Below are 13,385 nucleotides of genomic sequence, written 5' to 3' on the forward strand. Positions count from 1 at the left end.
GTCCAGGTTGCCCATTCATTTTAGAATACAATTAAAAGTGATTGCTCTAACCCCCAAAATTATCCACAGTGCTGCACAGTCCCACATCTCCTCCCTCATCTCTACCATTTTTCCCGTGCTCTTCATTCTTTCAATAATCTTAGACTTACAACCTCTATTACTGGAGTTTCCCCACTACGATTTCCCATGATCTATCATCAGCAATATTATCAGTTCCCAACATGCACAGTTTTAAGCAGGCCTTAAAGGGATTGTTTGGGACTTACATATTGCTGACCTATCAAAAGAGGTAATCAATATGAGATTGGTGGGTTTCAAATACTCAGAGGCCCCGCAGGTCATCTGCCATCTCCTCTGGCAGAGGCGGGAAGAAATGTATGGAGCTGAACCCTGCCTGTTCATATATTTCTACTGGCCTCTACCAAGTTCTGCAATATATCTCCCATTTACAGTTAGTTGGTGGAGGTACTAGGTGACGACCCCCAACAATCTCCTATTGATGACCTATCCTTCGAACAGCCCATCAATATGAAAGTAGTGGACAAATAATTTTTAATTTTCTTTTTAGTCAGCTGTATTACCTCTCTCCTATTTTATACTTCAGACCCCGATACCCATTCAGTATCCCTCACACTTCTTGTAGGTTATTGCACTTCATATTTTTACATACTGACTGGTTACTGTTTCTTGTAGCTTTTCATGTATTATCTTGTTTTTATAAAAGGAACATGCAGTTTTACCTCTTGCGTAATCCCTATTTCCTCATAGCTTGTAAATCACATATCAAGAAAGACAATGAAAAATAGATATGGACAGTATTTAAATACAGTATATCTTAGTGCCCCAGGAAAGCACAGTCAGCAAACACCAACATAACTGGTATTACTGGGACCCCATGAAACTGGAGAGGTCAACAGGTCAATTATGTCTATCCATGAGTAAGTACATTTTATCTTATAGGTTGAACTCGATCAATTTGTGTCTTTTTTCAACCTTAAAGATGACCTTTCCATGGATTTTTAAATTATAACTGAGTACCTCTTCTGATTGCCACTGATTATGGAACAATTTTTCTTCTGTGCCTCTCAGTTCCAAAGTTATTCCCACCAAAAATAAAGATGTAAATTTTCCCTTCAGCCAACTGGGCGTATACCATAGAACTTCTCTGTTGGCATTTGCTTTTTATCTTCTGATATTGGCCAATCAAAACACGCCTAAGCCCACAGACAAGTTCTTAGGTATAAGACCAGTTTCTTGAAAGGAAACTTAGCACCCTTATTACTGGAGGTGGAGGCGCATCTTTTGAAAGGAGGGGCACAAAAGAAAAGGATCAACTGTTCCAGAACCAGTAAAGAAGCTAAAAAAATTAAGTGAATCTATGAGAATTAAATGCTGAGCTTGACGGCTTGTTGGATCAGGGGTATGTACTGCAGCTTTGTTATACTGATTTCTATGGTTGAATGCAAACCAGGATTTGGGAGCTCTGTGAGTCAGATATCCGGTGTGTTCATGAGTTGTGTCACCACCCACCAACTTCCTGCAAATTAGATGGATTTCTGCCTGTGCACTTTGTGTGGAAGAAAGTTGTTGACTCACTGTGCCATGGTGGATTTAGCAGGTCTTGAAGATGAAGGAATCCTGGCCAAACTATGCATAGTCATACATAATAACCATCCGTTGAAATCACCAAACCTGTCACTACTGTCTACTACTGAGCATCACATGAAGTAGGCAGCAGATTCTCATTTGGCAATTGAATGCCAAATAGATTAATGTTTGATCCATTCTTACAGAATTAAAAACATGTGAAAACCAGAGTCCCCTAAAATATTCACAAAGTAACTGTGTGAAGGGTTCATAGAATAGTACGAGGTACCTTGTGTTCATTGGGTGTGCCACAGTCTAACAGTATAATAATTTATATAATTACTTGGAAATACTGAACAATGGATGTCTATCTGCAATCAAGTCTTCTTTCAATACTGTGTCAGCACCATTCTTTAAAATGTAACTGAAAGTTAAAGGATCTGTAGTATCTTACCAGGTAAGGCTGCTTTCACACATCCGGCTTGAGCTGTGCGGCTCAATCCGGCTGTGCAAGCTATGCAACAGATGCGGTGAAAACACCGCATCCTTTGCATAAGTTTTTCCCATGCGGCCTGTCCGGTTTTTGCCGCTTGCGGCATGCTACTGAGCATGCGCAGTGGCAAAAACCGCATGCGGCGGCCGGATGCGTTTTTTGCCGCATCGCGCCGCATCCGGCCGCCATAGGCATGCATTGAAAAATGCGCCGCATCGGCCGAATGCGGCGCGATGCGTTTTTTTTTGCCGCACGAAAAAACGTGCCAGGCAACGTTCCATCCGGCCGCCGCATCGGCTAAATCTGCCGCATGCGGCAAAAAACCGACCGAACGCGAGCTTATGCGGCACTAATTAAAGGCTATGCAGAAAAAACGCAACCGGCAGCAAAAAAAAAACGCTTGCGATTTCCCTGCAAAGTGCCGTATTGTGCCGCATTGCAGAAACCGGAGGTGTGAAAGCAGCCTAATGCCATATTCTCAGTCTTCAATACTCTGTAAATCGGGAGAATTTAAAAGCATTGTATAGCTCGTGTCTACAGATGAAAGCCTTCCCCAAATGATAACAATATACATATAATTATGTTTTCCAATCTAATTGTATTCAGAGTGCGGGTTCTCTAATATACAGCCTTCAGATGTTCCTGGCATCTTACAATAGCGCTACGCTGTAAGATGTAAATATGGCAGTGGATGTCAATAGTTTTGCATCTAAACAGAACCTTACCCCAGGTACTCCCTATATAAACTAAATCCACCAACTATACGTTATCTTGAATGTTCATAACTGCCCAGCTCCCCCGAATATGTAGAGAAATAACCTTCCTGCGCTGAATGCTAATAGGGGCAGCCGGTTCAGTGACAGTCACTGGACAGTGCTCAGAATCTCCTCTATCCCTGCAATCTACAGTCATCTTGCCTTGATTAATGTGGTTGATGTCTCCTATAGAATCCACAGTCTGTTTAAGCTTTACGTCTGCACAATAGAAAACAGGAGCTGTGCAGGCACAATAGACTGAGGATAACATTGGAGACATCAGTCACACTAATCAAGGCAAGAGGACTGGTGACTGTGGGGAAACAGGAGTCTACACTAGAGATGATCGGTGCTCGAATCGAACTGTTCGCCAATCTCAAATTCGACCTGTTTTAGGCGATGTTCGAGTTGTTCGACGAATGCTAACAATTAGCTTCAAGTTCTACAGTTCGAGGTTATGTTTGATAATGGTTCGATCACCAAAAGCGTAACTGGCTTTTCACAGTAATACTGTCATTCAATGTTAATACAGTGGAACCTTGGTTAACGAGAAAAGTCCTTTCTGGGAGTGTGCTTGTTAACCAAGTTACTCGTTCAGCAAAGCAAGATTTCCCATAGGAAATCATTGCAATGCAGACAATTCATTCCACAACTTGTTAAATGTCCCATCCTGGTCCCCTATTATTGTGCCACTCTACACATGCACAAATACATAAAAACACACACAAACACACAGAAACATACACACACATATTATACTCACCTTACCTTTCGTTCCATCGCCGGCCTCCTGGGACTTGCAGTTCGCCGGTACAGGATGTGTATCGGGTAACCATGTGACCGATGCCCCGGAGATTCCGCTGCCTGTGAGTAGCGTCTGACAGAGGAAGTTCCTCCCTCGTTGCGATGGTTATCCGATACACATAGTTTGCCGCTACATGATGTGTATCGGGTAACCATCGCGACAAGGGAGGAACTTCCTCTATCAGAATCAGACGCTACTCAAAGGCAGCGTGCTGGCCAATCAGAGGCAAGTGGCTCCTGCCTTTGACATCAGCGCTCTGGCAGCGGAAGTCCCCTCATCGGTTGCGATGGTTAACCCGATACACATTCTGTAGCGGCGAACTACGTGTATCAGGTAACAATCGCAACGAGAGAGGAACTTCCTCTGTAAGACGCTACTGAAAGGCAGCGCGCTGGCCAATCAGAGACAAGCTGCTCCTGCCTTTGACGTCAGCGCGCTGGCAGCGGGAGCTTAGGGGCATCGGTCGCATGGTTACATGATACACATCTTGTACCGGCAAACTGCAAGTCCCAAGAGGCCGGCGATGGAACGGAAGGTAAGGTGAGCATAATATGTGTGTGTGCGCTCGTGTTTGTGCATGTTTGTAGGTGTTTGTGTTTGCCTGCCATTGTTTTCAATGGTGTTCGAAAGTGTTCGAAGTGTTTGACGAATGTTCATCGAACGTTCCACGAACACACCCGCCATTCGACGAACCAAACCGAACTAGAACACTAGGGTGGTGGCTCATCTCATGTCTACACGCACAATCAGAGAAACAAATTGCACCAGACCTAGGCTATTAGCATCCGAGTTCTGATGCCACCACTGTTTGTGCAGTAGACCCTCAATAATTATGCACTTCAGCAAATGGCAGCTCCTTTATAAGCATGGCCACAGCGAAGGGTATGGATAGGCCGTTTGTATGCTTTCTATTGAATCTGAACTGCAGGCTGTGTGCTCAGATCACAACTGAGTGCTCCTATCTGCTGAGGTTCAAACTTCTTGGGGTCTAGTGTGCAATTTTTAGGGGTTTCCTGAACCCTACCAATCTGGAGGTAATTCAAGTGTGTGATAAATCTAAAAACTCAATGAGAAAGTTTTACTATTCTTTAAAAGGATTATAAGGGACTATTAGTTTTTCCTGTTAGCAGAAAAATGACTTTTCAAACCACGCTCAGTGCTCCCATGGCGTGTCTGAGCAATTCAGTGCACCTTAACACATACTTGCTTTCCATTTATCTCTTGTCTTCTTTGTTTGACAGCTCTGGCTTTACAGGTGCCAGATAAAGGCAGAGTCACATGGGAAAAAAGTAGACTGTAAGATACACTGAGTGACTGCTTGGTTTGAACAGTCATTTCCTGCTGCGTGGTTTCCTTCAACCTGCAAGTTACTAGGGCTAATAATTAAAACTCATAGCTGTCATTAGTATTGTAGTTAATCTATCCATACACTGGCTTCCTGATGAACGTGAAAAGCAGAGCTGCATAAAGATCCTCTATCTTACTAAAGCTGGGCAAAAGACTGAATATAACCATTAAAGGGAATCTGTCAAGTGATTTTCTAGTACACTAGGAATGTTATCTTTAAATAAGGCTTAAGCAGCTCTAACAGGATCAGTAAAGTTTATTGCTGTACTTTCTCCTGTTATCTTGTTGTAAGCTTTGGAGAATTCTGTGCCATGTAGTAACTAGTCAAGTGTATGTAAATACAAACTGCATATGCCCTGCTCACCCTCCCAACGCTTATCAGTGGTAGTAAATGTGAAGTTAATTTGCACTGCTGCCCCCACCCATACTCCATCCCACCTCTCAGCAGTGATAGTGAATATACTGGGAGGTGAGTGAGGTAGCGCATATGCAAATTGTATTTACATACACTTGACTAGCCCTCAGGAGACACTGAATTCTCAAAAACATACAGCAAGATAACAGGAGAAGCTAAAGCAATAAAAGTTCAAGAACATACAGAAAGATAACAGGAGAAGCTACAGCAATAAACGTTACTGATCTTGAAAGGACTCCTTAAGCCCTAAAAGATAAAATTAGTATTGTACTAGAAAATCACGTGACAGATTTTCTTTAACTAGTAAGCACTGGTCAAAAATAGAGACGTACTTACAATTTTCAGCTGCAAATGAGCACACCTTGACAGAAGGACAAGCATTTTGATAGATGGCTTATCTAGAAAAGTTTGATGTTATTTCACTTACTTGAGAAATCTGCTTAATTACTTTACCCTTCATGTTAGGAAAGTTGAGGTGACATTGGTGATGACGCCTTATTTGCATTGTTCCAACCTAATGTATTGGCACCAGTGTGAAATGTTGATGGGGCCTTCTGCTGTAAATTACTTTAAATTGAATTATAGCTTAGGTATTTGCTTTTTTTTTTGCTTATGAATTAAATAAAAAGGTGCTGCTTATTGACATTTGCACAACTGTCATATATTACAAACAGGGAGGCAGAATTACACTTCGGTGACAGATCTATCCTTTTAGCGCTGTTATAATGTCACCTTTTGTAACCGAGATGTGGGTAGCAGAGATTAAAAGCACGAAGCGTTTCAAAGAGAACGGGACCAGTGTTAATAAGCACCATTATCTACTTAGAAGGTTGACCTGAAGGTTGAACTTCCTCAGGAGATATCTATCTGGAATGTGCAATTAATTAAAGTTGTGATAGCTGAAATACAATTTCTCTTACAAGATAGTCACCATGTAAATCAACATTACCTGCCATTCTTTCAAATCTATTTCTGCAGAGTAATTGGAAACAATATCTATGGCTCTAAAATGTGATTCACATATCAATAGTAAATTGAATGTGTGCTGTCTATTATCAGACCTCACCGGTACCCGTATGATGGCCATATGTTCTCACCCATAGTGGGAGCCAGTAGGCACTGCGTGTAGAATATAACCAGGGGCAACCACATAAGGGCCCGAGAAGTAAGGGGGTCGCACTACCACCTCCAAAGCCATAAGGAGCTACTGTCATACACACAATTATATGACTTCAAAGAGCTCATACTGGTCTTACATAGGGGGCCTTTTCTGTTTGTGTGCACCACTGAGAACAACACTTAATCATTAGCAATGAGTGAGCAGTACCATACTCAAGTGCTTGAGTCTCATAACAAGCAGTTGGATGCTCAGATGGGTGCAACTTGAGTCAATGAGATACTCAAGCATTTTTCTGGAAGAGTTTCCCATTGACTTCCATTATACTCGGTACACAGGTCACGCCCATCCGATCATCCATCTACTTGTTATGAGTACCGAGCACTCGAGCAGGGTAAGGCTCACTTATCACTACTAATCATTAATTATTGTATGTTACCATAGTGAAATTTGTAGCAAAATGGACAATATAATTTGCTTTAATAGAATTTATTAGTATATACTGTATTAGATTAAATATTGCTGCAGTATATTATACAATTAGTGTCATTAAGTTACATACAGCTTAAAACAAAAACATAATTAAAAATGTTAAAAGTATTTAATAATTAAAAAAGAAATTAGATTATCTACTCTGCTCAATACACCGCCACATCTAGCAGATTGAATTATTTTACTCCAAGGGCCGTCAGAGCAAATCTAACAACGTGACATTGACGCATTAAAGTGTTTGTCTAGGATTAGAAAAACACAGCGGCTTTTGTTTAGATACAGTGCCACCCTTTACCATGGGTTGTGACTGGTATTGCAAGTCAGAACCATAAAAGATGAATGGTACTGAGCTGCCACACAATGCAAAACTCATGGGCATGGGTGGTGCTGTTTGTGAAATAAAGCAGCCATGATTTCCCAATCTAGGACTGCCACCAGAGGCTTTAAAGTTAGCAATAGTTAAAGGGGTATTCTCATCTCCAAGATCCTATCCTAATATGTAGTAGATGTAATAATATTAGCAAATACCTCTAATTAGAAATGTAGTATAGTTTTCCTGATTCATTATGTTGCTTACTTCATGTTCAGGGCATTGTAGGACCTTAGGAGTTCATGGTTATGAACACACATATAGTAACAGTTAATTGCTAGTGCTCATAACTATGGATACCTAAGATCCTGCAATGCCCTGAACATGAGGTAAGTGACATAGTGATTCAGGAGAACTATACTACATTTCTAATTGGAGGTATTTGATAATATTATTACACCTATTACATATTAGGATAGGATCTTTGAGATGGGAATTACCCTTCAACTCAATGGAATTAATCAGTGGTTATAATTGGGCTCAATAGAGCTCACACTTTTCATCAAGTGCATTTGAATAGTAGAAAGGGTTAATGTTCAAATCCACAACATGGATTGTTGTATGGACCAGTTAGTTTGACCGTTATTTTTTCCCCTGGCATTTTACTACCGTGCTGGAAAGAGGAGACAACTGATCTCAACACTGATCCCATAGTTTTCTATGGGATTGTTCCAGATATCTGGCTGTTGGCTTGTTAAACCAAATATTGATGCCATTCTAGTCCTTTTTCATTATAGTTATGCCCAACTGAGGCATAAACCAAAAAGATTATTACCAGTTTTCCATTTTATACTGAGGCATAAAGCATTATTTTCTGATGGATTCAATGTACCGTAAATACAAAATGTCTAGTTATTCTATAATGGAGGTATCCTGCATTATTGGCATTATTGTCTCTGTGATACGGTAATATGTAGATGCACCGTAGGGCAATGACTCCATATTGTGGAAATCACAGTCTCCTTATGCCTTGGTATAACCCGTACGGCCAGATCATCTAGGTGCACATAGCACCAAAATAAAAAATGAGAGCAATAGCCAAAATTTGACAATTGTATACCCGCAAATATATTGTCAATGGTTCTTTCTGGTGATCTTATTTTCCCCAAGTAAAGCGATATTAAGTTATGCAGTTCACGTCACTTACCTGGTCAGCTGTCACTTAGTATGCATGTATGGAAAGATCAAATATTAGAAATGAATGATCTGATGCCGGATTCTAAAATAACATTCAAATAGTTTGCTTTCATTTTTTTTCTATTATTATTCTATTATTATTACTGATATGATTATTATCCATGATCCAAAAGATTCTATTATTAAATAACATCTAGAAAGTGTGCGAAGAAGAGTGTTGCCATTAGATGATAGAAAATCGGTGCTTACAATTTAGGATTCCATTTATGTAGTTTTACTTATGAAAAGTGAATAAATATCAGAGAGAGATGTATTGAATATCAAACTGGCAGTGAAATCTCTCTGGAGTGTCATTAGCCCATGATGAGTCCACTTTTACAAATTGCTCGGTGCCCAGCTAGAAGAGCCGGCCAATGGGGCAGACATCCAGAATGGTAAAAAGCAAAAACAACCCTGGAAGAATTTTTAGCAAGTAATATTCAGAATCAGATATGTTTTATCCGTCAAGCCCAAATGTATAACTGATTGCACCGTCTCATTTTCTTATTCAGGAATCGGCACTTTCAAGTTACTTCAGACTTTGTTCTGCTTCTTGGAAACTAATGCACATCCTATTGTATATACCCCCTCCCTTCAAAGAAGTAAAAAACAGGAGGCTGAGTAGTAATTACTGTACTGTGTGCTAATACCTGGAAGCAGTAGGAAGAAAGAGCATTATACATGTGGCCATGAGCACTTTATTTATTCAAGATGCTGATTCTAACTTTGAGTAATGGGGATTATGTGCTTATTACTAATTTGATTACATCTTTTAAGTCTAAGCTACAAGATACCAGCAGGAAACCTTTCATAGAAAAGTTATGCTCAAAAGTCAAAGAGGAGGAAAGAAAGAAAAGTAACAGACCGTAATGTCCATTGTAGAGGAACCTCAAGATTCTAGCCACATTGTTAGCAACAGTGGTCCATCCAGGTAGTTCCTCAACAGCCCAAAAATAATTAAGGATTGCCAACTGCTTGGAGACCCCCTCAAATTAGCAAACCTCAAATAAATAGTCAATAGTTACATAGGTTGAAAAAAAGACCTAGGTCCATCTAGTTCAACCTTATGAGAAGTGCTTTATTATTGATAGCACAACGTGTTTTAACTTTTGCCCTTGTCAAGCCCAACGAAGACTATAGTATGGGATTGAAACACATTCTGCTGCAATTTTAACAAAGCTCTTTGCATCATTACAAATTTTCAGGAAGTTGTCTGATATTTCAGAAATCTCTCAGCAGTGGCAAAAAAGTAGTCCTCTTCCTGTTTTGGATCATGTTTAATAAGGATATTCTGTCGCTGCTATTGTATCAAAATATATACACACACAAATATAACTACAGCAGAAATATATAGTGTATGAAATCTATAAATTTGCACATTTTTTTATGGTTTTTGTTTTGTTCTACAGGATTAAACATTGAATCATATCCTAGAAGTGAAAAGGGGAAAAATCTCAAACATTTGCATTGGATAATCTTTTTTTGTTCCCTCTTTTTTGGTGAAAAACACGAAAAAGACAAATGGATACAACAAAAGATATGACATTTAGGAGCATAATATTCTCTGTTCACTTGAATGCTAAATGTATTTATTTGTTCTTCGTATGGACATCAAATATATGTCATGGCTACAATACCAATCTTAGACTTTCTGAAGTCATATATGCTGATTTCTTACATTTATTATTATATCTTTACATGGTATAGCTCCATTAAAATGAAGATTATTATAGAAGACATAATAAGACCATTGAAGTCCAATTCTTTGAGCTGTGGATTGAGAAGCACGGAAGGGTTGTGCATGAGCATTATAGTGTGTACCAGCCGCCAATCTAATCTATATTCTGCATTTGTTAGTAAAAAAAATATAAAAAAAATAGTTTACCCTTTTCCAATGCATGCCATGTAGGATAAAACACATTTCTAGATATATAATTAGTGATTCACCTAAAACTCAAATTGAAAATGTGAAAGCCTTCTAATTAAGCACGACAATGCTTCATTTTGAGATAAGTACTATATAAAGAGGATAATTCTGCTCTAGCAGGAGTTATATAACCTTTATCAAGAATGATAAGGTAATTACACTTTATTTTATCCATGTCATTTAATCGAGGTTAATAGGCTCACGGTTTAATTGCATCGTGTTACTCCAACAGTGACAAGGGCACTTGGAAACAAGCCACTCCGAGATGTTAATGCAGTTATTTGAAAGGAGGACAGATGGAACTTATTAAAGAAAATAAAATGGGGCTCCTGCATCGGTTTCCTAGAGTCATAAAGTTGCATAACTTTGTGAAAGCCCTACGAGTGGGGCTGGGACACTTTTGGCCCAGTTAATTTACTACAATTTATGACCGAAATTGGACTGGGGTGCAGTGGATGCCAAAAGATGCTCCAAATCTATTAAGGGGTGCATCTCTTATTAAGAAAACACCTAAGATGTGGCAGATGTATCAGAATCTGTATATGAAGCAAATGCACCCTAATGTTTTTAGCTTGATTTAAAGTCTTAACTAAAATGTTAAGAGTTCTTGTCATTAAAAATTACTTTTCAGAATAAGCTTTCATAAGTAAGGAATACCACCCATAACATATTTTCCTTTCTGCATGTTCTGTCAAATTTTTAACATTCAGTTAACTCTAAGCTAGTGGATAGAGACATTGCACATTTTATATACAAAATATTTTAGAGTAGGACTGCCCCAAAGAGATTTGCCGTGACGTGGCGGGGTAGCTCAAGAAATTGCAAATTTTTGCCAAAAATATCAAATTTATAATAGTACAGTTTGGAATTTTTAGTGCAGTGCACATCTTATAATACATGCCATTTTGAGTTTAGCTAGCTTTGTTTTTTTTTATTTTGTTGAATTGGTCGGTAGCTGACCCCCACCTTGCCGTGCACCTCAATTTGGTTTGTTTTTCCACCTGTCTTGATTTTGGCAATTGGTGGCTGTTCATATTCAGCCATCAAGCCCTGTCCACAGGCTATTTATTTCATGCAGCATTTGCTTGGACCTGTCCTGCCCACAGCCATGATTCAGTCATGGGTACGGGATTGAAAAGCACTAGGTAAGTGCAGCTAAGAACAGTTCTACTTTTTCATATGTGAGGCCGTATGGCACATTTTATATACAAAATATTTTAGAGTAGGACTGCCCCAAAGAGATTTGTCATGTCGTGCTGGGGTAGCTCAAGAAATTGCAATTTTTTGCCAAAAATCTCAAATTTATAATAGTACAGTTTGGAATTTTTAGTGCAGTGCACATCTTATAACACATGCCATTTTGAGTTTAGCTGGCTTTCTTGGTTTAATTTATAACAGAAATTGACTGGGGTGCAGTGGATGCCCAAAGATGCTCCAAATTTATTAAGGGGGTGCATCTCTTATTAAGAAAACACTTAAGATGTGGCAGATGTATCAGAATCTGCCTATGAAGCAAGTGTACCCTAATGTTTTTAGCTTAATATTTAAAGTCTTAACTAAAATTTTCAGAGTTCTTGTCATTATAAATTACTTTTCAGAATAAGCTTTCATAGGTAAGGAATACCAGCGTAACATATTTTCCTTTCTGCAGGTTCTCTCAAATCTTTAACATTCAGTAAACTCTGAGCTAGTGGATGGAGACTAGCTGCTATGATATCTTCCACACAGAAAACGGATTCCTGTTCTTCTTTCCATGTATAGCACAAAGTCAGAAGTAGAAGCAGGAAATAGGACAATATATAGCAGAACATAGCTGTGCAGATGTGAATACAGCTCTAGGGTGAAATAAAATACTAGAAACCAGAGCCATAGTTCTGTGTACGTCTATGCCTTTCTCTGCTAATCTCTCCTCTCTAGACTTTCATAGGCAGCAATTTTGTTTGTTATAACTAAGATGAGTTTTAGCAATTTTTTTAAGTGAATGATGAGATCAGGAGGGAGGCGTGAGGAGAAGTGGCTTGTAAGTGGAGAAAGAAGCTTACTTTTGGACCACTAAACAATGAGCTGCAATAAATTTTGATTAACAGAGCAATACATTTATGAATAGTGGTAAAAATAGCGTAAATAACATAAGAATTGATTATTAGACGAATACTGCTGTATCTCCCTTTTATGTTAATGCAAGCTAAAATGAAATATCCATCAGCAGCTACTAAGCAATGTATTGGGCTGCTGTGCTCTGACCAGTACATCGCTTGGATCTGTCCACTGCCACAGAAGATTTCCACAGATCAGTGGGATATTGGAGTGCCAGGTTGCTGAATTTCCACCAATATTTTCTACGGATAGGACCTCAACAGTTAATTCCCACAGCATAGAATCATATATGGGGCATTGAAAGACATTATTGGATTCTGCCCCTTGATCTAAGACATATGAGAGGATTCTCATCCCAGTACTTCATGAGTAATACATACATTTTAAATGTACAAAACTTAACAAAAGAAAAAACAACTAATCACTGCATATTGTGTAATTAAATGATGTTTAGTAGCATGGTCTGTTTTTCAACTATGGCATTTGGACTCCTTCAATGGGCTTCTGGAGTAGCAAAAACTATTGGGTGCTAATGAAGAGCTGTCCCTCCCCCAAGTATCCTATAAGTAGTGTAGGCAGAAAAAGTCTATTTAGTGACTACTTGACATAAATATGATACATACCCATTTCTGTATGATCTGCTGTTCAGTGGTCCAGTTAATAGCTGCCCTCGCATGTCAAGGAATCTGCTGGTTGGAAGCCAGATGCACCCCACAAAGTGATTCTAGCACCTAAATAGAATGTTTCCACCTTGTTCTGGAACCTGTAATAACTCTTACTTGTGTTGCCAGTAGCCGCCACTCT

At 39.2% G+C, this 13,385-nt stretch overlaps 1 protein-coding gene across 3 annotated transcripts in view; it reads right to left on the reverse strand.

Annotated features, from left to right (window-relative positions):
* MBP (myelin basic protein) overlaps positions 1 to 13,385 on the reverse strand; it is a 165,242-nt gene that overhangs the window by 16,684 nt on the left and 135,173 nt on the right. The gene's annotated exons all lie outside the window — the stretch shown is intronic.

The sequence above is a fragment of the Anomaloglossus baeobatrachus genome, chromosome 6 (assembly GCF_048569485.1).
Source record: "Anomaloglossus baeobatrachus isolate aAnoBae1 chromosome 6, aAnoBae1.hap1, whole genome shotgun sequence".
NCBI lineage: Eukaryota > Metazoa > Chordata > Amphibia > Anura > Aromobatidae > Anomaloglossus > Anomaloglossus baeobatrachus.